The 23,862-nt window shown below is 39.8% G+C and overlaps 2 long non-coding RNA genes across 2 annotated transcripts; both read right to left on the bottom strand.

Moving 5' to 3' along the window:
- Window positions 1-8,586: 8,586 nt before the first annotated feature.
- Window positions 8,587-9,988, bottom strand: LOC145552219 (uncharacterized). The gene is made up of 3 exons (XR_014088181.1): window positions 9,779-9,988; window positions 9,175-9,289; window positions 8,587-9,080 (listed from the first exon to the last, which is right to left on the bottom strand). It is a non-coding gene; the product is annotated as an uncharacterized LOC145552219 (long non-coding RNA).
- A 12,517-nt stretch (window positions 9,989-22,505) lies between these two features.
- LOC145552218 (uncharacterized) lies at window positions 22,506-23,291 on the bottom strand. Its single transcript, XR_014088180.1, has 2 exons — window positions 23,093-23,291; window positions 22,506-22,998 (listed from the first exon to the last, which is right to left on the bottom strand). It is a non-coding gene; the product is annotated as an uncharacterized LOC145552218 (long non-coding RNA).
- Window positions 23,292-23,862: the final 571 nt, after the last annotated feature.

Raw genomic sequence — 23,862 nt, 5'->3', positions numbered from 1 at the left:
GAGGTGATTCTATTACTCTGTCTCGAGGTAAGGGAGCAGTGATCTGTTGTGCTGCCTTAACTTTTAGTTTTTGCAAATGTAACATTTTGATACAATGTGTCTTACAAGCTGTCTGCCTCTCAAAATCCAATATTGTTCTCTAACTTGAGTTAATGTGTCTCCTACACCAGAATGCATCACTCTTTCGTGACACGACTGAACTAATAGTTCAGAATACTTGTGATTTGTCGGTAGTATCCAAGGGTGTTGTTCTCTGAAACTAAGATCTGAATTATGCAGTCTTCCCCCCACACTTAGTAGACCATTTTCATCTAAGAACGGTTTCAAATCTTTGATTTTAGAATCTACCTTCACATTTTGCTTTGACCTTAGCTGCACTATTTCAGAACTAAAACAATTCTCTTGTGTAGACTTAATCCAGTACATTTCAGCTGCACTAAGTTCTTCTGTACTTAACTCTCCCTGAACCTTCAGACAAGATCTTGTGTTAGTAAGAAACCGCTTTACCCATGCAGTGATTCTTAACATGGTCTTAAGCTTGCTGTACCTTTCTAAGTTTAACAGAGGTTCAGTTTGCTCAGTTCCAGTGAGCTGTACAACTGTCTCATACCCAGACCTCAGCTCTGCATTCACTTCATCTACTACATAGTCACTCCAAATGTTCAGTTCCTTCTCATCTGTAGACAGTGAAGTGGGTCCCTTCCACACAGCTGGCTCTCAATAAGGCTCTGAGCATTGTGACCCCGCGTAAGCAGGTCGGCAGGGTTCATTTTGCCAGCACAGTGGGACCACAGTTCTGGATTTGTGATCCCTTGTATTTCTGCCACTCTGTTGCTCACAAATGGTTTCCATCGCCGTGATGAGTTGCGGATCCAGTGAAGCGTAATCATAGAGTCCGTCCACATGTTGAGCTGGTTTTTCTCCATGTTCAGTGGCTTAAGGAGGCTGTATCCTAATCTTGCTCCAATAAGTGCACCCATGAGCTCCAAGCGAGGTAATGTCATTTTTTTAATGGTGCTACTCGTGACTTGGAGGCCACAAAACTGGTAATAATCTCTCCTAGGTTGTTTTGTCCTTGAAGATATGCCACAGCACCGTAAGCCTTTTCACTTGCATCACAGTAGATATGTAACTTTACAGTGTGTGACTCTTTGTTTATCTCAGTGTGGTACCATCTGGGAATGGACACCAGGTGTAACAGTGGTAACTCCACACACCACTGCTCCCACTTCTTTGCCAAGTCAGTAGGTAAAGGTTCATCCCAGCTGAGCCCCCTTTCCCACATCTCTTGGAAAAGGCACTTTACTCGGACTGTAAAAGGAGTAAGAAACCCAATAGGGTCGAATATACGGGCTGATGTTTGTAGTACACTTCTCTTTGTATTTTCTCTGTCTTTCAAAATGTCCAGTAACCCCTTTTGATCAAACACAAATTCATCGTTTTCCGGTCTCCAAACCAGTCCAAGTACCTTAAGCACATTTCCACTGGACCCTGTATCACCAGTGAGCTCTACTCCATTCTCTTTCCACATGGCTCTCAGATTAGTTGAGTTAGTAACCCATTTGCAGAAGATCAGGCCTGCCTGAGAGAGAATGTCCTTTGCTGCAGTTGTCATGTGAAGAGCATCCTGCACAGTAGGTGAGCTTGAAATAAAGTCATCTACATACATAGAGTCTCTGAGAGCCTGTACTACTCTTGGCTGTTCTCTTTCAAATTGTTTGAGGTGTTTTCTGATGGTGGCGGCAAGCAGGAATGGGCTGGGAGTCACTCCAAAAACAACTCTTTTCATCCTCAGGACACGCACCTCATTTTTACAGTCCTTAGTTAAAGGTCCGTGCATCCACAAGAACCTGACAGCGTCTCTGTCCTTTTCTGCGAGTGAGATTTGAAGAAAAGCCTTAGTTATATCAGCAGTAAATGCTATCTTGTGCAATCTGAACATTATGAGCACATCTAGCAGGTTTGGGTTCAGGTTAGGTCCAGTGTGCAGACAGTCGTTGAGTGATGGACTGTTTGTCTCATGTGAGGATGCATCAAATACCACTCTAAGTTTGGTTGTGGCCTTTTCTTCTCTTACTACAGCATGATGGGGCATGTAATATTTCACAGTCTGTTGATTCATTTCTGGTTTTCTATCTGCAACCTCTTCACAGATACCATTTTGAAGATAGTCCTCTATTACATCGTTGTATCTGGCAAATAAATTTGCATCAGTCTTCAGCCTTCTTGTTAGATTCTCAAAGCGTTTCTTTGCTACCCTGAAGTTGTCTGGAAGGAGGTCTTTGTCACATTGCCAGGGTAACTCAACTTGGTACCTTCCGTTTTCAAATGTTGTTGTTTGTTCAAAATGTTGCATAACTTCTGAATCCTCTGGATTTTCTGATTGTTTATTTACAATACCCAGGGACTCCACCTCCCAGAATGCATGTAACTGCTTAGACAGCTGGGTGTCTTCGGTCAAACTAATGTACATACATGTGGTGTCTGATAGGTATTTTCCTAGAACCTACATAAAAGAACCACAGACAACGTATATGAATTTTATGACTAAACTTTTGCAAAAGGAAAATACTCTGTCAACTGCTCCTCCGAGCCGTTCACAGAGCATGTCTTTTATTTTCAAACTTCAAAGAGGGAGGATAGGCAAGATAGACAGCAGAGGAAACAGCAGAGGTCGTAAAACATGTACCCAAACACAGCAAAGGTCGTAAAACATTTACCTAAACACAGCAAAGGTCGTAAAACAATTTAACATCTGACCCATGATCTGAGCCCGGTTCAAATCTCGGTCAAACTGTTTCACATGAAGATAACAGGCAGCTGTGACCTCCAGGTCAGTTCACACATACAGTTTAAAGAAGAGAACACTTTAAACTGACTAACATTAGACTGAATATGAACTAAAGTAACAACAAAATGATAATACCAAAAAATCTCTATCAGTGTCTGTAACACTGGAGGTCGTCACTGGTCCCTGTAAAGCCCATCCAAAAAGGGTTTCAACTGCCACTAATGAATCTGTAACCCTTTGGACCTTTCCAGTAACTGCCTGCCAGTAGTAATCTGCTCCAATTAACACCTGCAACTCCTGTTCATTAGCACCCTCTAGTGGAAAGTCTCCAAGCTGCAGCCCTCTTTTCTTAATCTCTGCTTGAATGGGCTCACTTGGTACCTTTATTACAGCAGTGCACACCTCAGGGGTCTCTACAGCCTCTATTTCGATTTTCCGTTCAGTGTTCCACACATTTTCAAGTTGAACTCTCACTATGTTGCGTTTCTCTGTTACAGGAGAGGTGGAACCAAAAACATGGAGGTTTAGTGTCTCTTGCCTCACAACTGGCAGTCCTAGGGCTCGGACAATGTTTCTGTGAACAAAACTGCACTGGCTGCCTCCATCTACCAGACAGCGAATTATTTTTCTCTCTTTTGGTCCTACAGCCCATGCCTTACCCATTTGGAGCAATACTGTTTTCTGGGTATTAGTCTTCACTTTGACTGAGCTGGTCAACGAAGACAACACAGCCTCTGCATTTTCACTATTGCTGGTACTGTCGACTTCTGGTTTAGCTGCAGATTGTTCACAAACTGACAAGTGGTGTTTTCGATTGCACTGCCTGCACAAATTCTTCACTCTGCAGTATTTCGCAATATGTTTTGGACCCAGGCAGACAAAACACCGTCCAAGCCTTTTCAGCTTCTCCCTGCGTGCACTTATTGTGAAGTCAGGACAGTTCTCTGGTTTATGGTCATTACTGTCACAAAACACACAGGTTCGCGGCACGACGCTGGCTGTGTGCAAAGCAGTCGCTGATGGGACGCTCCACTTTCTAGGTTGTTCACAGGCATAGGATGGCTTACCCATATGCTTGTGTTGTGGGCTCGGGCTCTTCCATGTGTGGCTTGGTCTGGTAAGCTGAAGCGCCCGTTCTCTGCTTTGCACTTCATTTTGCAGAAACCGAATCAATTCTGGGACTTTCCAATCATTGGTTGAGTTTTGTTGCCGTGTATAAGCAAGTGCTATGTCTTCTGGAATAAGCTGTAGCAACACTGGACATAGCAGACAGCCGTAAGTATCACTTTGCACTTCAAGAGACTCCAAGCTACGTATCTGGATTTCACATTCATCATATAACTGCCTCAAAGCTGCAACATCAGAGGATCTTCTCACAGGTGTCAAGTTCAGTAATTTGGACATATGAGCACTTATCACAATATCCTTCCTCCCAAAACGATTTTGGAGTAATTCTGTTGCAGCGTCGTAGTTGACATCTGTCATTGTCAGTCCTGCAATAGTCCGAGCAGCTGCTCCAGTCAGGTAGGATCTCAGGTAAGTGAACTTGTCCGTTTTACATAGTCCATCATTTCTGTGAATAGCTGATTCATACTGTGACCAGAATTCCTGCCATTGGCTTATTTCTCCATCATTTACCTTTGCCTTGGTGCATCACAGCCGCTGTAGTTTCTGAGCGTTCAATAAACGACCAACTTGGACTAATTACCTCGTTCTGTGTGAGTATCCATCATTTACAACAAACATCAAACACGGTAAATATGTTTCATTAAGTATTTAACAAACAAATGGCTTCTACCGTGATAATTATGTGAAATTAATTTAATTGTCTAATATAAAAAAATAGTTTGATGCTGTCGGCTCAGAGTTTGAGTCTTTTCCTTCATCAAACAATTTTTTTCCCTCTTATTTAGTGGAAATGTTGATGTTGATGAGACTTAATGATAACCTTTTTCAACCTTTAGAGCTCCACTGTTGAAAATGAGAAGCTAACATTCACAAATGACAGTGACATAAAATCCAGTGCAACATCTGGTTTGAGGTGATACTTCTGGAACCTGTTGGAGGAAAAATATCCCAACTTCAGAAGATGAGCTTTAACTTAACAGAGCTCTGTGGTTCCTCCTATCAATCAGTATGAGAGTCGGTGTGAGGAGGCGCCATGTTAGGAAGATGAAATGGAAGCTGAAAGATCTTCAGAACAAACAGGTCATGATTCGGAATTACTGATTATTCCTCTTTCAGGACACAGGATCAATATAACCAGTTGAAAAGCTAAAATTAATGGTTATATGCCAGACATGGGAAAGTGGGATGCACTCCATGCCATGATGTTCAGAATTTAGGTCTCGTGGCATCTCAAGGTGTCAACATTGCAGCCAGTGGGCTGAGGGAAATACAGCCTTATTTTGTAGCAATTCAAGAGCTACTCAGCTTTTATCGCTTTGCAAAAACGTTAATCAGCACAGAAGCTCCAAAGCTATATATATTTATTTATTTTTGTCATCGTACCCCCAAGATTTTAAAACTACTTTCACCCCTGCCTGTATGTAAATGAGAACAATCAGAGGCAGATCATTATCAGGTTATTGCTTTTACTGAGGGCAATCTGTGTCATGTGACTAAGCTTTAATAGTAACATGACATGTGATGTAGCTATATAATGTAGATATGAGGATATAGATATTCACATTTACCTCACAGTATTTTTAGACTGTGTATGAATGTTGGTCCCTGTAATAATTTGGTCTTTTTCGTGTCAATTTCTGTAAACCTGAAAATTCATCAGATATAAATGTTCTCTCTCTCTTAGTAAGGGAGCGAGTTCATCATCAGCTCATATAAAGCTGGTAAAAGTTTATTTTATTTGAGATGTTTCACTTTGACAAGTTGTACACAACAAGATTAAAAAGGAACAGGAGCAACATTCAAGTCAGCTCGTCATTGATGACGTGATCCTCAGGAAGCATATTCAAAGCCCGAATCACACGTCACAGATTGACGTCAATGAAGGACTGAACCAGAGTCCTTGAATGTAGGTATTCTACCATCATTTGGTCACTAAACTTCTTTTCGTCTTGCAGAACGAACCAGTTAGACAGGTTCTCAGGAGTTTCTCCTTCCTGTCTTGAAGGTTCAGTGTTCCCACACAAGACGACAAAGAACTGGCGCTCTGCAGGATGGGGGGCGGAGGAGTTGCCCCTCCTGCAGTCGCGCCAGGCCCGGCGACATGGGCTGCCTTTGGCGCCCTGCGGGATGGGGGGCGGAGGAGTTGCCCCTCCTGCGGTCGCCCCGGGCCCGGCGGCATGGGCTGGCATTGGGGGGCATTGCCCCCCCTCAGAGTCAGCCTTGCCCGCCCTTTTTTTTTTTTTTTAAACCTCAGAGTGGCCAAAACTTTCTTTTCTTTTTTTCCTATCTCCATTGGTCAGTCATACAAATCAACCAATCATGACAGGCCAACTGAAAATAAAAAGGTGCGATCCCTTACGTCACTTATTCATATATTCATGTTTATCTTCACGAACAGACCTGCATTTGTTCGTGCAGCATGGCTATTCGGACTTATTTAAAAACTAAGAATCGGAGGACAAAAGGTAACAAATATGCTTTTTTTTGTAGGCTTTGTCTTTAAAAACATCCCCAAAAACTTACACCTTCCCGCATGACGCGTAAGGTAGGAAATTGGCGCTTTGCGGGGTGGGGGAGGAGGAGTTGCCAATGCTGCTGCTGTTGCGCTGCACGTCCTTGAGGGCAGACCTGCATGCAGGGGTGAAAGTAATGGGGTACGGTAGGGGACTGCGTACCCCTAAGATTTAGCGGGGTAAGTAGTACCTGCAAAAGATGGGAGAGGCTGTCTGCTATAAAAAAAATATCAATGGTTTCACTGTGCAGCCGTGAGTGCACCCACTAATCACAACTAAATCAGTTAATAAATAACTTTTTTTCCCACTTCATGTTGTTTCTGAACTGTTGGTGCTTTACTAGAGAGCAGCGGTGCAATACGTCGATCGTGGAAGGTTTTGAGTCGATCTCGGCGTTAGGTGACACACTGAACGCCGCCAGGAGGCTGATACCCGCACGTCCTCCTCTGATTGGCTTATCAAAATGTCCGTAACTTTATTAAAGAACAACAACAACAAAAAATCAATAAAACGTGTTCAAATTAATGTTCGTTTCGGTTCCATTACCAAAATAACTAGCAGAACAGGAGCTTAAAATTAACTAATCATCCACCGCTGTGTTCATAAGAGCGCTTATTAATAATCGCAAAATAAATACCAAGACTGAATATTATGGATCGGATTGTCTCTGCCGTTGCCATGGCATGAGGTTGCCATGGCAACGGATTGTGCTTAAATGACAGAGACGGAGAATAAAACGGTGCGAGTGGTTTAGAGTTGATCACCTGTTCAGGTTGTTTTGTTTACCTTTGCCTTGGTGCATCACAGCCGCTGTAGTTTCTGAGCGTTCAATAAACGACAAACTTGGACTAATTACCTCGTTCTGTGTGAGTATACATCATTTACAACAAACATCAAACACGGTAAATATGTTTCATTAAGTATTTAACAAACAAATGGCTTCTACCCTGATTATTATGTGAAATTAATTTAATTGTCTAATATAAAAAATAGTTTGATGCTGTCTGGCTCAGAGTTTGAGTCTTTCCTTTATCAAACAATTTTTTCCCTCTTATTTAGTGGAAATGTTGATGAGACTTAATGAAACCTTTTTCAACCTTTAGAGCTCCACTGTTGAAAATGAGAAGCTAACATTCACAAATGACAGTGGCATAAAATCCAGTGCAACATCTGGTTTGAGGTGATACTTCTGGAACCTGTTGGAGGAAAAATATCCCAACTTCAGAAGATGAGCTTTAACTTAACAGAGCTCTGTGGTTCCTCCTATCAATCAGTATGAGAGTCGGTGTGAGGAGGCGCCATGTTAGGAAGATGAAATGGAAGCTGAAGGATCTTCAGAACAAACAGGTCATGATTCTGAATTACTGATTATTCCTCTTTCTGGACACAAGATCAATATAACCAGTTTAAAAGCTAAAATTAATGGTTATATGCCAGACATGGGAAAGTGGGATGCACTCCATCACTGCAAAAAGTCCCCGTTCAAAAACAAGAAAAAAAGTACAAAAATAGGGTATAATTTTCTTAAAATAAGAAAAAATATCTGCCAACAGAACAAGAAAATTTATCTTGTCAAGATTTTCTAAAACAAGAAAAAATATCTAACCAAGATAAACCTACAAATATCTTAAAATTAGTGTATTTGTACTTAAAACAAGCCAATTTTACTTATAAGATATATTTTCTTATTTTAAGAAAAATTATCTCAAGAAAATGTTACTTGACACTGAATTTCTTGAAATCAGCGTAAAATTTTCTTATTTTAAGAAAAATGTTCTATGTATTAAGAAAATAAATCTCATATATTCTATTTATATTACTAAAATGGGCTTGTTTTAAGTACAAATACACTAATTTTAAGATATTTGGAAAATCTTGACAAGATAAATTTTCTTGTTCTGTTGGCAGATAATTTTTCTTATTTTAAGAAAATTATACCCTATTTTTGTACTTTTTTTTCTCCTTGTTTTTGAAAGGGGATTTTTTGCAGCGATATACCTAAAACTAGTTTATTTTTGTTGCATAGGATTAAAATATATATTTTGTCATAGCCTTACTCAAGGTTCTTATGCTAAGACAAAATCCAAAAATTGATCCTGTGAATACTGGAACAAGAGATGTTATTGGCTAGCTGAAATGAAGACATGAGTTCAATTACTTTTAACATCTTTATTACATTTAAGTTTCACATAAACACAATAAAACATGACTACTGGTCAGAATTTAAAGTCTGGATGGGCATCTGATTCTGAAACAATCCTGTAAAATGACAGAACAATGACGATCTGACACATCTGCCGCACTCATAAGATGCCCTAAGAGTCAAGCAAACCAAATTGTCCAAAGCAAAAAAAAATCTTGGGATTAGATGTCAACAATAGGAGCTTCCTCCGCAATGAACTTCTTCCAATAAGCCATAGCCTTTTATATGTGGAAGTCTTGCCTCAGTTACGGACGGCGTTCTCAAGACGTCTGTCAGCAGCACAGAGAGGAGTGGTCCCACACACGGATGCTGAAAGGTGTAGTAGCTGTGATGTCCTCCTTTCAGAAGATCAGGGCAGGCATGGTTCCAATGGCCAGTAGAAAGTTGGTTTCACGATCACCACAGAGCTGAAAAGTGATCTTGTTTGAAGTTGTTGGGTCATCTGCTAATTGGAGCACAGACAGAAAAACAATCACAAAACAAACCACGTTTTAGGGACTAATCAGTGTAATGATGAATCAGTATCATAAATTTCTTACCTCAAGAATGTGAAGGACGCCGTCACTTGCAATTCCCAAAGTTTCTTGTAGATGGTGCAATACGTGATTGGAGACTTGTCTGGCATAGACTTCACCATGGCAACAGTTTGGTTTACTTGAAAAATAAAACAAGTCTTATTTTAGTTCATTTGCTCAATTACAATATTACATGAATTCAAGATGGCAAGAAAGTCATTTTAATTAAATCAAACTAGGACTACTTAAATTCACCAATTAAAAATAGTGTTTAAAATATCCTGGTAACAGTGTGGAATATCTAACCTAGGCTGTTAGACTCATTGCATTTAAGTTTTTAATTACAGCACATCAAACACCCTCAGTTAGTGAAATACTAGGCGGAATTGCCCTTTAACCATTTCCCGAATCAGAAGCTATATGAGAAGCCACCTTAGCTATGTTAAAAAACGGAAGCTACCAAGAACTCGTGTCGATATTATTTTTAAGCCACATCTATTGTGGTTAATGACTGTTCAAAGCTCATATTCACAAGAGCGGCTCTTTAACCGCGGATGAAAATTGGTATATCACGACATGCTAGCTAGCTTCAGTTAGCTTATCTTAGAAAGACAGACTTTAAACTTACCTCTGAGTACAGCAGCTGTAGGGTCTATACACGTAAAAAAGTCCTCCATCTTCATTCATGTCCAACCGAGATTAGAGAATTTGCCAAAAGAAAATCTTATAAAAGTACAGTAGATAAAAGCTTAGTTAGGCTGTTACAACTGAATTAACCGTTAATCAGGGCAGTTAAATGATCTCTCGCGTTGCCATTAGTGATGTGCGGATTGATACTGAAATATCGATTCTTCCGATACCAGAACTTAATTCTTTAAAATATATTTTAGATCCAAGGATCAATACTTTCAACACTTTAGTAATTTGAGATAATGTAGATTAACAAGAGCACGTTAGAAAGTAACTAATTATTGAGATCTTGCCTAAATAAAACGTTGTTAATGGGAACTACTTTTTCTTCCGCCTGGTAAGTATGTAATGTGTAAGGACGTAATGCCCATGCGCAGCGTGCTGCTGACGCTCACTCACTCAGAAATGAACATGTTGACAGATTATTATAAAAGTGACATGGAGCTATTTCAGCTGTCATTTTATATTAGTTTTAATAATTAAACAAGGATGTATTTAGTAGGGTTATTACTTTACTAATTTTCTCTTTTTTAGTTTGCAACTCCATTTTCACATGTTTTGTATATTTCTGTTGAATTAAAATAGTTTATAGTAAACGAGATTGTTCTCAATGTCCTTCTGAGTGTAAAATGAGTCCATCAGAGTACATTGTGTTCTTTTTATGAAGCCAAGATATGGATTACATCTATTTTTTATTTAGTTAAGAAACAAATTAACTGTCTTTGCACAAAGTATGGGATCTGTATTGCCAATACCAGCTTAAATTTGACTCGGTATTGGATCGGAAAGAAAATCTGTTGTATCAAACATTAATACTATCTCACTGACATTTTGGGCGCTTTCCCATTTGGATTGTATGATGTCATAAAAGGGGTTACAAACATGATGAATAAAATATTGTTCAAACTAATATTAGTAACTTATAAAGTAAGAATTTGAAATATAAACCAAAAGTTCAAATATTTATCATGACATTGAGCTAATCAATATTGTTCATTCTAATCTCATTGTGTGGAATACCAGCCATTTCAAATCACACATCAATAGAAATTTCATGACATGTCAGTAAAAGGTCCCACATCTTGCATCAAGAAGATCAGATTAAGGTCCACAGCAGACGGAAACATGCCAAGAATTATCTTGATATATAAACTGATATTGTCTCTGAAATTGTTGTGTTAAATGTCAACCGTTTAAATATTAAATTATAATTTCCAGTACACTCTGCCAACTTATACAAGAGTATAAGTTCATGTTTTTTTTTATTTTTCATTGCCAATAACACAAATGATTCCATTTGGACATAGTCTGTTTTAATTATCTGAAGACATTTCATTAAGTATGTGATTTCATTTTCTGTGCTTGAAATAAGAAATTTTTAATTATATAAAATAAGTTCTAGACTTGAAGTTTGATTGGTAAATATTGATATTCTAGATTCTGAATTACTGATTATTCCTCTTTCTGGATACAGGATCAATATAACCAGTTTAAAAGCTAAAATTAATGGTTATATGCAGACATGGGAAAGTGGGATGCCTCCATGCCATGATGTTCAGAATTTAGGTCTCGTGGCATCTCAAGGTGTCAACATTGCAGCCAGTGGGCTGAGGGAAATACAGCCTTATTTTGTAGCAATTCAAGAGCTACTCAGCTTTTATCGCTTTGCAAAACGTTAATCAGCACAGAAGCTCCAAAGCTATATATATTTATTTATTTTTGTCATCGTACCCCAAGATTTTAAAACTACTTTCACCCCTGCCTGTATGTAAATGAGAACAATCAGAGGCAGATCATTATCAGGTTATTGCTTTTACTGAGGGCAATCTGTGTCATGTGACTAAGCTTTAATAGTAACATGACATGTGATGTAGCTATATAATGTAGATATGAGGATATAGATATTCACATTTACCTCACAGTATTTTTAGACTGTGTATGAATGTTGGTCCCTGTAATAATTTGGTCTTTTTCGTGTCAATTTCTGTAAACCTGAAAATTCATCAGATATAAATGTTCTCTCTCTCTTAGTAAGGGAGCGAGTTCATCATCAGCTCATATAAAGCTGGTAAAAGTTTATTTTATTTGAGATGTTTCACTTTGACAAGTTGTACACAACAAGATTAAAAAGGAACAGGAGCAACATTCAAGTCAGCTCGTCATTGATGACGTGATCCTCAGGAAGCATATTCAAAGCCCGAATCACACGTCACAGATTGACGTCAATGAAGGACTGAACCAGAGTCCTTGAATGTAGGTATTCTACCATCATTTGGTCACTAAACTTCTTTTCGTCTTGCAGAACGAACCAGTTAGACAGGTTCTCAGGAGTTTCTCCTTCCTGTCTTGAAGGTTCAGTGTTCCCACACAAGACGACAAAGAACTGGCGCTCTGCAGGATGGGGGGCGGAGGAGTTGCCCCTCCTGCAGTCGCGCCAGGCCCGGCGACATGGGCTGCCTTTGGCGCCCTGCGGGATGGGGGGCGGAGGAGTTGCCCCTCCTGCGGTCGCCCCGGGCCCGGCGGCATGGGCTGGCATTGGGGGGGGCATTGCCCCCCCTCAGAGTCAGCCTTGCCCGCCCTTTTTTTTTTTTTTAAACCTCAGAGTGGCCAAAACTTTCTTTTCTTTTTTTCCTATCTCCATTGGTCAGTCATACAAATCAACCAATCATGACAGGCCAACTGAAAATAAAAAGGTGCGATCCCTTACGTCACTTATTCATATATTCATGTTTATCTTCACGAAGAGACCTGCGTTTGTTCGTGCAGCATGGCTATTCGGACTTATTTAAAAACTAAGAATCGGAGGACAAAAGGTAACAAATATTGTTACGGAGTGAAGCTTCTTCAAACAAAACGGAGGCTCGTATGTCTTTTACTGAACCTTTCTGTTCAGTTCCTTTATTGAAGAGAGAAAAAGGCGACAGCTGATAACGGCAACAGCTGTTCGTAACCAAGCCAACCAAAATATCAACAAAGCAAGATAGTGACAAAACAGAACCAGATACTTAAGCATTCTTCAAAATAAAAGACTTCTTCTATTCAAATAAATCATGTCTTGCACTTAAATATATTTCACTTCATCCTTGTAATTATATACAATCATGTTCAATTCAATTAATAATAATCATGTAATCTATGCTTAACATATAATTGTAAATCAGTCACTTATCATACTGAACAACATATAAGTGTAAAAAAGTCACAACATCCTCCCGCCCGATGAACAACTGTTCATGTGTATAAGATTTACCTTTCATTTAAAATACCTCTAAAGGATACAATAACTGAATAGGCCTGTGTAACAAGCCACCAGTCGAAGTACGAACATTGCATGAACGTATGAGACCATCCCTGCCTGGAAAGACCTCTACGATTCTACCCATTTTCCATGTCTGTCTGTGTGTATTGTCCTCTCCCAAGAGAACTACATCTCCTACTTTAAGTAGTGTTGGAGTAGGACTGTTCACCCTGTGGGCTGATTTCAAGTCCATCAAATAATCTCTGCGCCAGCGTTTGCAAAAGCCTATCAAAAGTTTCTGTTGGTATTTCCACCTTCTACCTAGCTGTTCACAGTTTGCAGTGAGTACCTGATTTAGGTGAGGTGAAGGAATAATCTTTGGTGGCAAGGAAGTTAAGCGTTTACCAACTAGGAAATGAGATGGGGTAAGTGGCTGGGGTTCCAATGCATCACTAGTTACATAGGACAGAGGCCTAGAGTTCAACACTGCCTCAACCTCAGTAAGAACAGTCGTGAGCTCCTCAAAGCTCAAGGATGCTTTCCCCAGTACCTTTCTTAAGCATGTTTTTACAGATCTCACAAGCCTTTCCCAGAATCCCCCCCACCAAGCTGCTCGCTCAGCAATAAACTTCCATGTGATTCCCTTGTCAGTGAAAAACTCTGTGAGTGTCGATCCTTGGATATTTTGCCACAACTCTTTTAAATCTTTGTCCGCCCTTTTGAATGTTCTAGCATTGTCGGAGTAAATGACCCTACATAGACCTCGTCTTGCGATGAATCTCTTTAAGGCCAATAAGAAATTCTCTGTAGTCTGATCTGAGACCAACTCTAAATGTACTGCTCTTGTCACTGCACATGTAAACAGTGCTATATATGATTTTACAGACCCGTCCTTAGTTTTAACATATAAGGGTCCAGCAAAATCTACACCAGTAACTTCAAAAGGAGGTGATTCTATTACTCTGTCTCGAGGTAAGGGAGCAGTGATCTGTTGTGCTGCCTTAACTTTTAGTTTTTTGCAAATGTAACATTTTGATACAATGTGTCTTACAAGCTGTCTGCCTCTCAAAATCCAATATTGTTCTCTAACTTGAGTTAATGTGTCTCCTACACCAGAATGCATCACTCTTTCGTGACACGACTGAACTAATAGTTCAGAATACTTGTGATTTGTCGGTAGTATCCAAGGGTGTTGTTCTCTGAAACTAAGATCTGAATTATGCAGTCTTCCCCCACACTTAGTAGACCATTTTCATCTAAGAACGGTTTCAAATCTTTGATTTTAGAATCTACCTTCACATTTTGCTTTGACCTTAGCTGCACTATTTCAGAACTAAAACAATTCTCTTGTGTAGACTTAATCCAGTACATTTCAGCTGCACTAAGTTCTTCTGTACTTAACTCTCCCTGAACCTTCAGACAAGATCTTGTGTTAGTAAGAAACCGCTTTACCCATGCAGTGATTCTTAACATGGTCTTAAGCTTGCTGTACCTTTCTAAGTTTAACAGAGGTTCAGTTTGCTCAGTTCCAGTGAGCTGTACAACTGTCTCATACCCAGACCTCAGCTCTGCATTCACTTCATCTACTACATAGTCACTCCAAATGTTCAGTTCCTTCTCATCTGTAGACAGTGAAGTGGGTCCCTTCCACACAGCTGGCTCTCAATAAGGCTCTGAGCATTGTGACCCCGCGTAAGCAGGTCGGCAGGGTTCATTTTGCCAGCACAGTGGGACCACAGTTCTGGATTTGTGATCCCTTGTATTTCTGCCACTCTGTTGCTCACAAATGGTTTCCATCGCCGTGATGAGTTGCGGATCCAGTGAAGCGTAATCATAGAGTCCGTCCACATGTTGAGCTGGTTTTTCTCCATGTTCAGTGGCTTAAGGAGGCTGTATCCTAATCTTGCTCCAATAAGTGCACCCATGAGCTCCAAGCGAGGTAATGTCATTTTTTTAATGGTGCTACTCGTGACTTGGAGGCCACAAAACTGGTAATAATCTCTCCTAGGTTGTTTTGTCCTTGAAGATATGCCACAGCACCGTAAGCCTTTTCACTTGCATCACAGTAGATATGTAACTTTACAGTGTGTGACTCTTTGTTTATCTCAGTGTGGTACCATCTGGGAATGGACACCAGGTGTAACAGTGGTAACTCCACACACCACTGCTCCCACTTCTTTGCCAAGTCAGTAGGTAAAGGTTCATCCCAGCTGAGCCCCCTTTCCCACATCTCTTGGAAAAGGCACTTTACTCGGACTGTAAAAGGAGTAAGAAACCCAATAGGGTCGAATATACGGGCTGATGTTTGTAGTACACTTCTCTTTGTATTTTCTCTGTCTTTCAAAATGTCCATTAACCCTTTTGATCAAACACAAATTCATCGTTTTCCGGTCTCCAAACCAGTCCAAGTACCTTAAGCACATTTCCACTGGACCCTGTATCACCAGTGAGCTCTACTCCATTCTCTTTCCACATGGCTCTCAGATTAGTTGAGTTAGTAACCCATTTGCAGAAGATCAGGCCTGCCTGAGAGAGAATGTCCTTTGCTGCAGTTGTCATGTGAAGAGCATCCTGCACAGTAGGTGAGCTTGAAATAAAGTCATCTACATACATAGAGTCTCTGAGAGCCTGTACTACTCTTGGCTGTTCTCTTTCAAATTGTTTGAGGTGTTTTCTGATGGTGGCGGCAAGCAGGAATGGGCTGGGAGTCACTCCAAAAACAACTCTTTTCATCCTCAGGACACGCACCTCATTTTTACAGTCCTTAGTTAAAGGTCCGTGCATCCACAAGAACCTGACAGCGTCTCTGTCCTTTTCTGCGAGTGAGATTTGAAGAAAAGCCTTAGTTATATCAGCAGTAAATGCTATCTTGTGCAATCTGAACATTATGAGCACATCTAGCAGGTTTGGGTTCAGGTTAGGTCCAGTGTGCAGACAGTCGTTGAGTGATGGACTGTTTGTCTCATGTGAGGATGCATCAAATACCACTCTAAGTTTGGTTGTGGCCTTTTCTTCTCTTACTACAGCATGATGGGGCATGTAATATTTCACAGTCTGTTGATTCATTTCTGGTTTTCTATCTGCAACCTCTTCACAGATACCATTTTGAAGATAGTCCTCTATTACATCGTTGTATCTGGCAAATAAATTTGCATCAGTCTTCAGCCTTCTTGTTAGATTCTCAAAGCGTTTCTTTGCTACCCTGAAGTTGTCTGGAAGGAGGTCTTTGTCACATTGCCAGGGTAACTCAACTTGGTACCTTCCGTTTTCAAATGTTGTTGTTTGTTCAAAATGTTGCATAACTTCTGAATCCTCTGGATTTTCTGATTGTTTATTTACAATACCCAGGGACTCCACCTCCCAGAATGCATGTAACTGCTTAGACAGCTGGGTGTCTTCGGTCAAACTAATGTACATACATGTGGTGTCTGATAGGTATTTTCCTAGAACCTACATAAAAGAACCACAGACAACGTATATGAATTTTATGACTAAACTTTTGCAAAAGGAAAATACTCTGTCAACTGCTCCTCCGAGCCGTTCACAGAGCATTCTGAAGATCTTTGGGTAGAGCTTGTCTTTTATTTTCAAACTTCAAAGAGGGAGGATAGGCAAGATAGACAGCAGAGGAAACAGCAGAGGTCGTAAAACATCGTACCCAAACACAGCAAAGGTCGTAAAACATTTTACCTAAACACAGCAAAGGTCGTAAAACAATTTAACATCTGACCCATGATCTGAGCCCGGTTCAAATCTCGGTCAAACTGTTTCACATGAAGATAACAGGCAGCTGTGACCTCCAGGTCAGTTCACACATACAGTTTAAAGAAGAGAACACTTTAAACTGACTAACATTAGACTGAATATGAACTAAAGTAACAACAAAATGATAATACCAAAAAATCTCTATCAGTGTCTGTAACACTGGAGGTCGTCACTGGTCCCTGTAAAGCCCATCCAAAAAGGGTTTCAACTGCCACTAATGAATCTGTAACCCTTTGGACCTTTCCAGTAACTGCCTGCCAGTAGTAATCTGCTCCAATTAACACCTGCAACTCCTGTTCATTAGCACCCTCTAGTGGAAAGTCTCCAAGCTGCAGCCCTCTTTTCTTAATCTCTGCTTGAATGGGCTCACTTGGTACCTTTATTACAGCAGTGCACACCTCAGGGGTCTCTACAGCCTCTATTTCGATTTTCCGTTCAGTGTTCCACACATTTTCAAGTTGAACTCTCACTATGTTGCGTTTCTCTGTTACAGGAGAGGTGGAACCAAAAACATGGAGGTTTAGTGTCTCTTGCCTCACAACTGGCAGTCCTAGGGCTCGGACAATGTTTCTGTGAACAAAACTGCACTGGCTGCCTCCATCTACCAGACAGCGAATTATTTTTCTCTCTTTTGGTCCTACAGCCCATGCCTTACCCATTTGGAGCAATACTGTTTTCTGGGTATTAGTCTTCACTTTGACTGAGCTGGTCAACGAAGACAACACAGCCTCTGCATTTTCACTATTGCTGGTACTGTCGACTTCTGGTTTAGCTGCAGATTGTTCACAAACTGACAAGTGGTGTTTTCGATTGCACTGCCTGCACAAATTCTTCACTCTGCAGTATTTCGCAATATGTTTTGGACCCAGGCAGACAAAACACCGTCCAAGCCTTTTCAGCTTCTCCCTGCGTGCACTTATTGTGAAGTCAGGACAGTTCTCTGGTTTATGGTCATTACTGTCACAAAACACACAGGTTCGCGGCACGACGCTGGCTGTGTGCAAAGCAGTCGCTGATGGGACGCTCCACTTTCTAGGTTGTTCACAGGCATAGGATGGCTTACCCATATGCTTGTGTTGTGGGCTCGGGCTCTTCCATGTGTGGCTTGGTCTGGTAAGCTGAAGCGCCCGTTCTCTGCTTTGCACTTCATTTTGCAGAAACCGAATCAATTCTGGGACTTTCCAATCATTGGTTGAGTTTTGTTGCCGTGTATAAGCAAGTGCTATGTCTTCTGGAATAAGCTGTAGCAACACTGGACATAGCAGACAGCCGTAAGTATCACTTTGCACTTCAAGAGACTCCAAGCTACGTATCTGGATTTCACATTCATCATATAACTGCCTCAAAGCTGCAACATCAGAGGATCTTCTCACAGGTGTCAAGTTCAGTAATTTGGACATATGAGCACTTATCACAATATCCTTCCTCCCAAAACGATTTTGGAGTAATTCTGTTGCAGCGTCGTAGTTGACATCTGTCATTGTCAGTCCTGCAATAGTCCGAGCAGCTGCTCCAGTCAGGTAGGATCTCAGGTAAGTGAACTTGTCCGTTTTACATAGTCCATCATTTCTGTGAATAGCTGATTCATACTGTGACCAGAATTCCTGCCATTGGCTTATTTCTCCATCATTTACCTTTGCCTTGGTGCATCACAGCCGCTGTAGTTTCTGAGCGTTCAATAAACGACCAACTTGGACTAATTACCTCGTTCTGTGTGAGTATCCATCATTTACAACAAACATCAAACACGGTAAATATGTTTCATTAAGTATTTAACAAACAAATGGCTTCTACCGTGATAATTATGTGAAATTAATTTAATTGTCTAATATAAAAAAATAGTTTGATGCTGTCTGGCTCAGAGTTTGAGTCTTTTCCTTCATCAAACAATTTTTTTCCCTCTTATTTAGTGGAAATGTTGATGTTGATGAGACTTAATGATAACCTTTTTCAACCTTTAGAGCTCCACTGTTGAAAATGAGAAGCTAACATTCACAAATGACAGTGACATAAAATCCAGTGCAACATCTGGTTTGAGGTGATACTTCTGGAACCTGTTGGAGGAAAAATATCCCAACTTCAGAAGATGAGCTTTAACTTAACAGAGCTCTGTGGTTCCTCCTATCAATCAGTATGAGAGTCGGTGTGAGGAGGCGCCATGTTAGGAAGATGAAATGGAAGCTGAAAGATCTTCAGAACAAACAGGTCATGATTCGGAATTACTGATTATTCCTCTTTCAGGACACAGGATCAATATAACCAGTTGAAAAGCTAAAATTAATGGTTATATGCCAGACATGGGAAAGTGGGATGCACTCCATGCCATGATGTTCAGAATTTAGGTCTCGTGGCATCTCAAGGTGTCAACATTGCAGCCAGTGGGCTGAGGGAAATACAGCCTTATTTTGTAGCAATTCAAGAGCTACTCAGCTTTTATCGCTTTGCAAAAACGTTAATCAGCACAGAAGCTCCAAAGCTATATATATTTATTTATTTTTGTCATCGTACCCCCAAGATTTTAAAACTACTTTCACCCCTGCCTGTATGTAAATGAGAACAATCAGAGGCAGATCATTATCAGGTTATTGCTTTTACTGAGGGCAATCTGTGTCATGTGACTAAGCTTTAATAGTAACATGACATGTGATGTAGCTATATAATGTAGATATGAGGATATAGATATTCACATTTACCTCACAGTATTTTTAGACTGTGTATGAATGTTGGTCCCTGTAATAATTTGGTCTTATTCGTGTCAATTTCTGTAAACCTGAAAATTCATCAGATATAAATGTTCTCTCTCTCTTAGTAAGGGAGCGAGTTCATCATCAGCTCATATAAAGCTGGTAAAAGTTTATTTTATTTGAGATGTTTCACTTTGACAAGTTGTACACAACAAGATTAAAAAGGAACAGGAGCAACATTCAAGTCAGCTCGTCATTGATGACGTGATCCTCAGGAAGCATATTCAAAGCCCGAATCACACGTCACAGATTGACGTCAATGAAGGACTGAACCAGAGTCCTTGAATGTAGGTATTCTACCATCATTTGGTCACTAAACTTCTTTTCGTCTTGCAGAACGAACCAGTTAGACAGGTTCTCAGGAGTTTCTCCTTCCTGTCTTGAAGGTTCAGTGTTCCCACACAAGACGACAAAGAACTGGCGCTCTGCAGGATGGGGGGCGGAGGAGTTGCCCCTCCTGCGGTCGCCCCGGGCCCGGCGGCATGGGCTGGCATTGGGGGGGCATTGCCCCCCCTCAGAGTCAGCCTTGCCCGCCCTTTTTTTTTTTTTTTAAACCTCACAGTGGCCAAAACTTTCTTTTCTTTTTTTCCTATCTCCATTCGTCAGTCATACAAATCAACCAATCATGACAGGCCAACTGAAAATAAAAAGGTGCGATCCCTTACATCACTTATTCATATATTCATGTTTATCTTCACGAACAGACCTGCTTTTTTCGTGCAGCATGGCTATTCGGACTTATTTAAAAACTAAGAATCGGAGGACAAAAGGTAACAAATATGCTTTTTTTTTGTAGGCTTTGTCTTTAAAAACATCCCCAAAAACTTACACCTTCCCGCATGACGCGTAAGGTAGGAAATTGGCGCTTTGCGGGGTGGGGGAGGAGGAGTTGCCAATGCTGCTGCTGTTGCGCTGCACGTCCTTGAGGGCAGACCTGCATGCAGGGGTGAAAGTAATGGGGTACGGTAGGGACTGCGTACCCCTAAGATTTAGCGGGGTAGTAGTACCTGCAAAGATGGGAGGGCTGTCTGCTATAAAAAAAATATCAATGGTTTCACTGTGCAGCCGTGAGTCCACCTACTAATCACAACTAAATCAGTTAATAAATAACTTTTCCCACTTCATGTTGTTTCTGAACTGTTGGTGCTTTACTAGAGAGCAGCGGTGCAATACGTCGATCGTGGAAGGTTTTGAGTCGATCTCGGCGTTAGGTGACACACTGAACGCCGCCAGGAGGCTGATACCCGCACGTCCTCCTCTGATTGGCTTATCAAAATGTCCGTAACTTTATTAAAAAACAACAACAACAAAAAAAGTGTTCAAATTAAGGTTCGTTTCGGTTCCATTACCAAAATAACTAGCAGAACAGGAGCTTAAAATTAACTAATCATCCACCGCTGTGTTCATAAGAGCGCTTATTAATAATCGCAAAATAAATACCAAGACTGAATATTATGGATCGGATTGTGCTTAAATGACAGAGACGGAGAATAAAACGGTGCGAGTGGTTTAGAGTTGATCACCTGTTCAGGTTGTTTTGTTTACCTTTGCCTTGGTGCATCACAGCCGCTGTAGTTTCTGAGCGTTCAATAAACGACACACTTGGACTAATTACCTCGTTCTGTGTGAGTATACATCATTTACAACAAACATCAAACACGGTAAATATGTTTCATTAAGTATTTAACAAACAAATGGCTTCTACCCTGATTATTATGTGAAATTAATTTAATTGTCTAATATAAAAAATAGTTTGATGCTGTCTGGCTCAGAGTTTGAGTCTTTTCCTTTATCAAACAATTTTTTTCCCTCTTATTTAGTGGAAATGTTGATGAGACTTAATGATAACCTTTTTCAACCTTTAGAGCTCCACTGTTGAAAATGAGAAGCTAACATTCACAAATGACAGTGGCATAAAATCCAGTGCAACATCTGGTTTGAGGTGATACTTCTGGAACCTGTTGGAGGAAAAATATCCCAACTTCAGAAGATGAGCTTTAACTTAACAGAGCTCTGTGGTTCCTCCTATCAATCAGTATGAGAGTCGGTGTGAGGAGGCGCCATGTTAGGAAGATGAAATGGAAGCTGAAGGATCTTCAGAACAAACAGGTCATGATTCTGAATTACTGATTATTCCTCTTTCTGGACACAAGATCAATATAACCAGTTTAAAAGCTAAAATTAATGGTTATATGCCAGACATGGGAAAGTGGGATGTACTCCATCACTGCAAAAAGTCCCCGTTCAAAAACAAGAAAAAAAAGTACAAAAATAGGGTATAATTTTCTTAAAATAAGAAAAAATATCTGCCAACAGAACAAGAAAATTTATCTTGTCAAGATTTTCTAAAACAAGAAAAAATATCTAACCAAGATAAACCTACAAATATCTTAAAATTAGTGTATTTGTACTTAAAACAAGCCAATTTTACTTATAAGATATATTTTCTTATTTTAAGAAAAATTATCTCAAGAAAATGTTACTTGACACTGAATTTCTTGAAATCAGCGTAAAATTTTCTTATTTTAAGAAAAATGTTCTATGTATTAAGAAAATAAATCTCATATATTCTATTTATATTACTAAAATGGGCTTCTTTTAAGTACAAATACACTAATTTTAAGATATTTGGAAAATCTTGACAAGATAAATTTTCTTGTTCTGTTGGCAGATAATTTTTCTTATTTTAAGAAAATTATACCCTATTTTTGTACTTTTTTTTCTCCTTGTTTTTGAAAGGGGATTTTTTGCAGCGATATACCTAAAACTAGTTTATTTTTGTTGCATAGGATTAAAATATATATTTTGTCATAGCCTTACTCAAGGTTCTTATGCTAAGACAAAAATCCAAAAATTGATCCTGTGAATACTGGAACAAGAGATGTTATTGGCTAGCTGAAATGAAGACATGAGTTCAATTACTTTTAACATCTTTATTACATTTAAGTTTCACATAAACACAATAAAACATGACTACTGGTCAGAATTTAAAGTCTGGATGGGCATCTGATTCTGAAACAATCCTGTAAAATGACAGAACAATGACGATCTGACACATCTGCCGCACTCATAAGATGCCCTAAGAGTCAAGCAAACCAAATTGTCCAAAGCAAAAAAAATCTTGGGATTAGATGTCAACAATAGGAGCTTCCTCCGCAATGAACTTCTTCCAATAAGCCATAGCCTTTTATATGTGGAAGTCTTGCCTCAGTTACGGACGGCGTTCTCAAGACGTCTGTCAGCAGCACAGAGAGGAGTGGTCCCACACACGGATGCTGAAAGGTGTAGTAGCTGTGATGTCCTCCTTTCAGAAGATCAGGGCAGGCATGGTTCCAATGGCCAGTAGAAAGTTGGTTTCACGATCACCACAGAGCTGAAAAGTGATCTTGTTTGAAGTTGTTGGGTCATCTGCTAATTGGAGCACAGACAGAAAAACAATCACAAAACAAACCACGTTTTAGGGACTAATCAGTGTAATGATGAATCAGTATCATAAATTTCTTACCTCAAGAATGTGAAGGACGCCGTCACTTGCAATTCCCAAAGTTTCTTGTAGATGGTGCAATACGTGATTGGAGACTTGTCTGGCATAGACTTCACCATGGCAACAGTTTGGTTTACTTGAAAAATAAAACAAGTCTTATTTTAGTTCATTTGCTCAATTACAATATTACATGAATTCAAGATGGCAAGAAAGTCATTTTAATTAACCTCTTCGACTCAAGGCCTCCTTTTGAGCAATATGGCTGAAAATAACATGCCCAAAATGAATTGAATGTATCTCAAGAACTACAGAGTTTATTTTAATTGTTTTGGTATCAAAACAAAGGCAAGACCCTAGAGAACATGTTACAGCTCTAAAAACCACCCTGCCTGTTACTGGGGAAAGTGTATTAATATGATAAACAGCAGAAATTAAGAAAAAAATCAATTTCCGCCTAAAAAAAACCACTTCAATCTATGAATGCTCCTTTCAAAACATGCAGTGAAAGCCAAAAAAAGTAGTAACAACAGTACACAATCTGACCTTTTACTGTGCCAAGTTTCATGAAAAAAAAGTCAATCATATGAGTTTTAGAGAGGTGCTACTAGATAAAATCTAGGCGGACCTTCCAAATGAGCCATTTTGGCACAATTTGTGCCATTTGAACTTTCTTAGTTTTATTTCTGTAGGGTCTGTTTTAATCATTTATTCTTTTCATATAATAAATTATTATTTATCATAAATAAGTAATTACATCTAATAATTGTTTTTGGGGGTTCTTTTGAAAAATC

Source organism: Poecilia reticulata, chromosome 7 (genome assembly GCF_904066995.2).
Source record: "Poecilia reticulata chromosome 7, P_reticulata-male-v2, whole genome shotgun sequence".
Taxonomy (NCBI): Eukaryota; Metazoa; Chordata; class Actinopteri; order Cyprinodontiformes; family Poeciliidae; genus Poecilia; species Poecilia reticulata.
The sequence above is the reverse complement of the archived record's forward strand: the minus strand, read 5'-3'. Positions and strand labels throughout refer to the sequence as shown.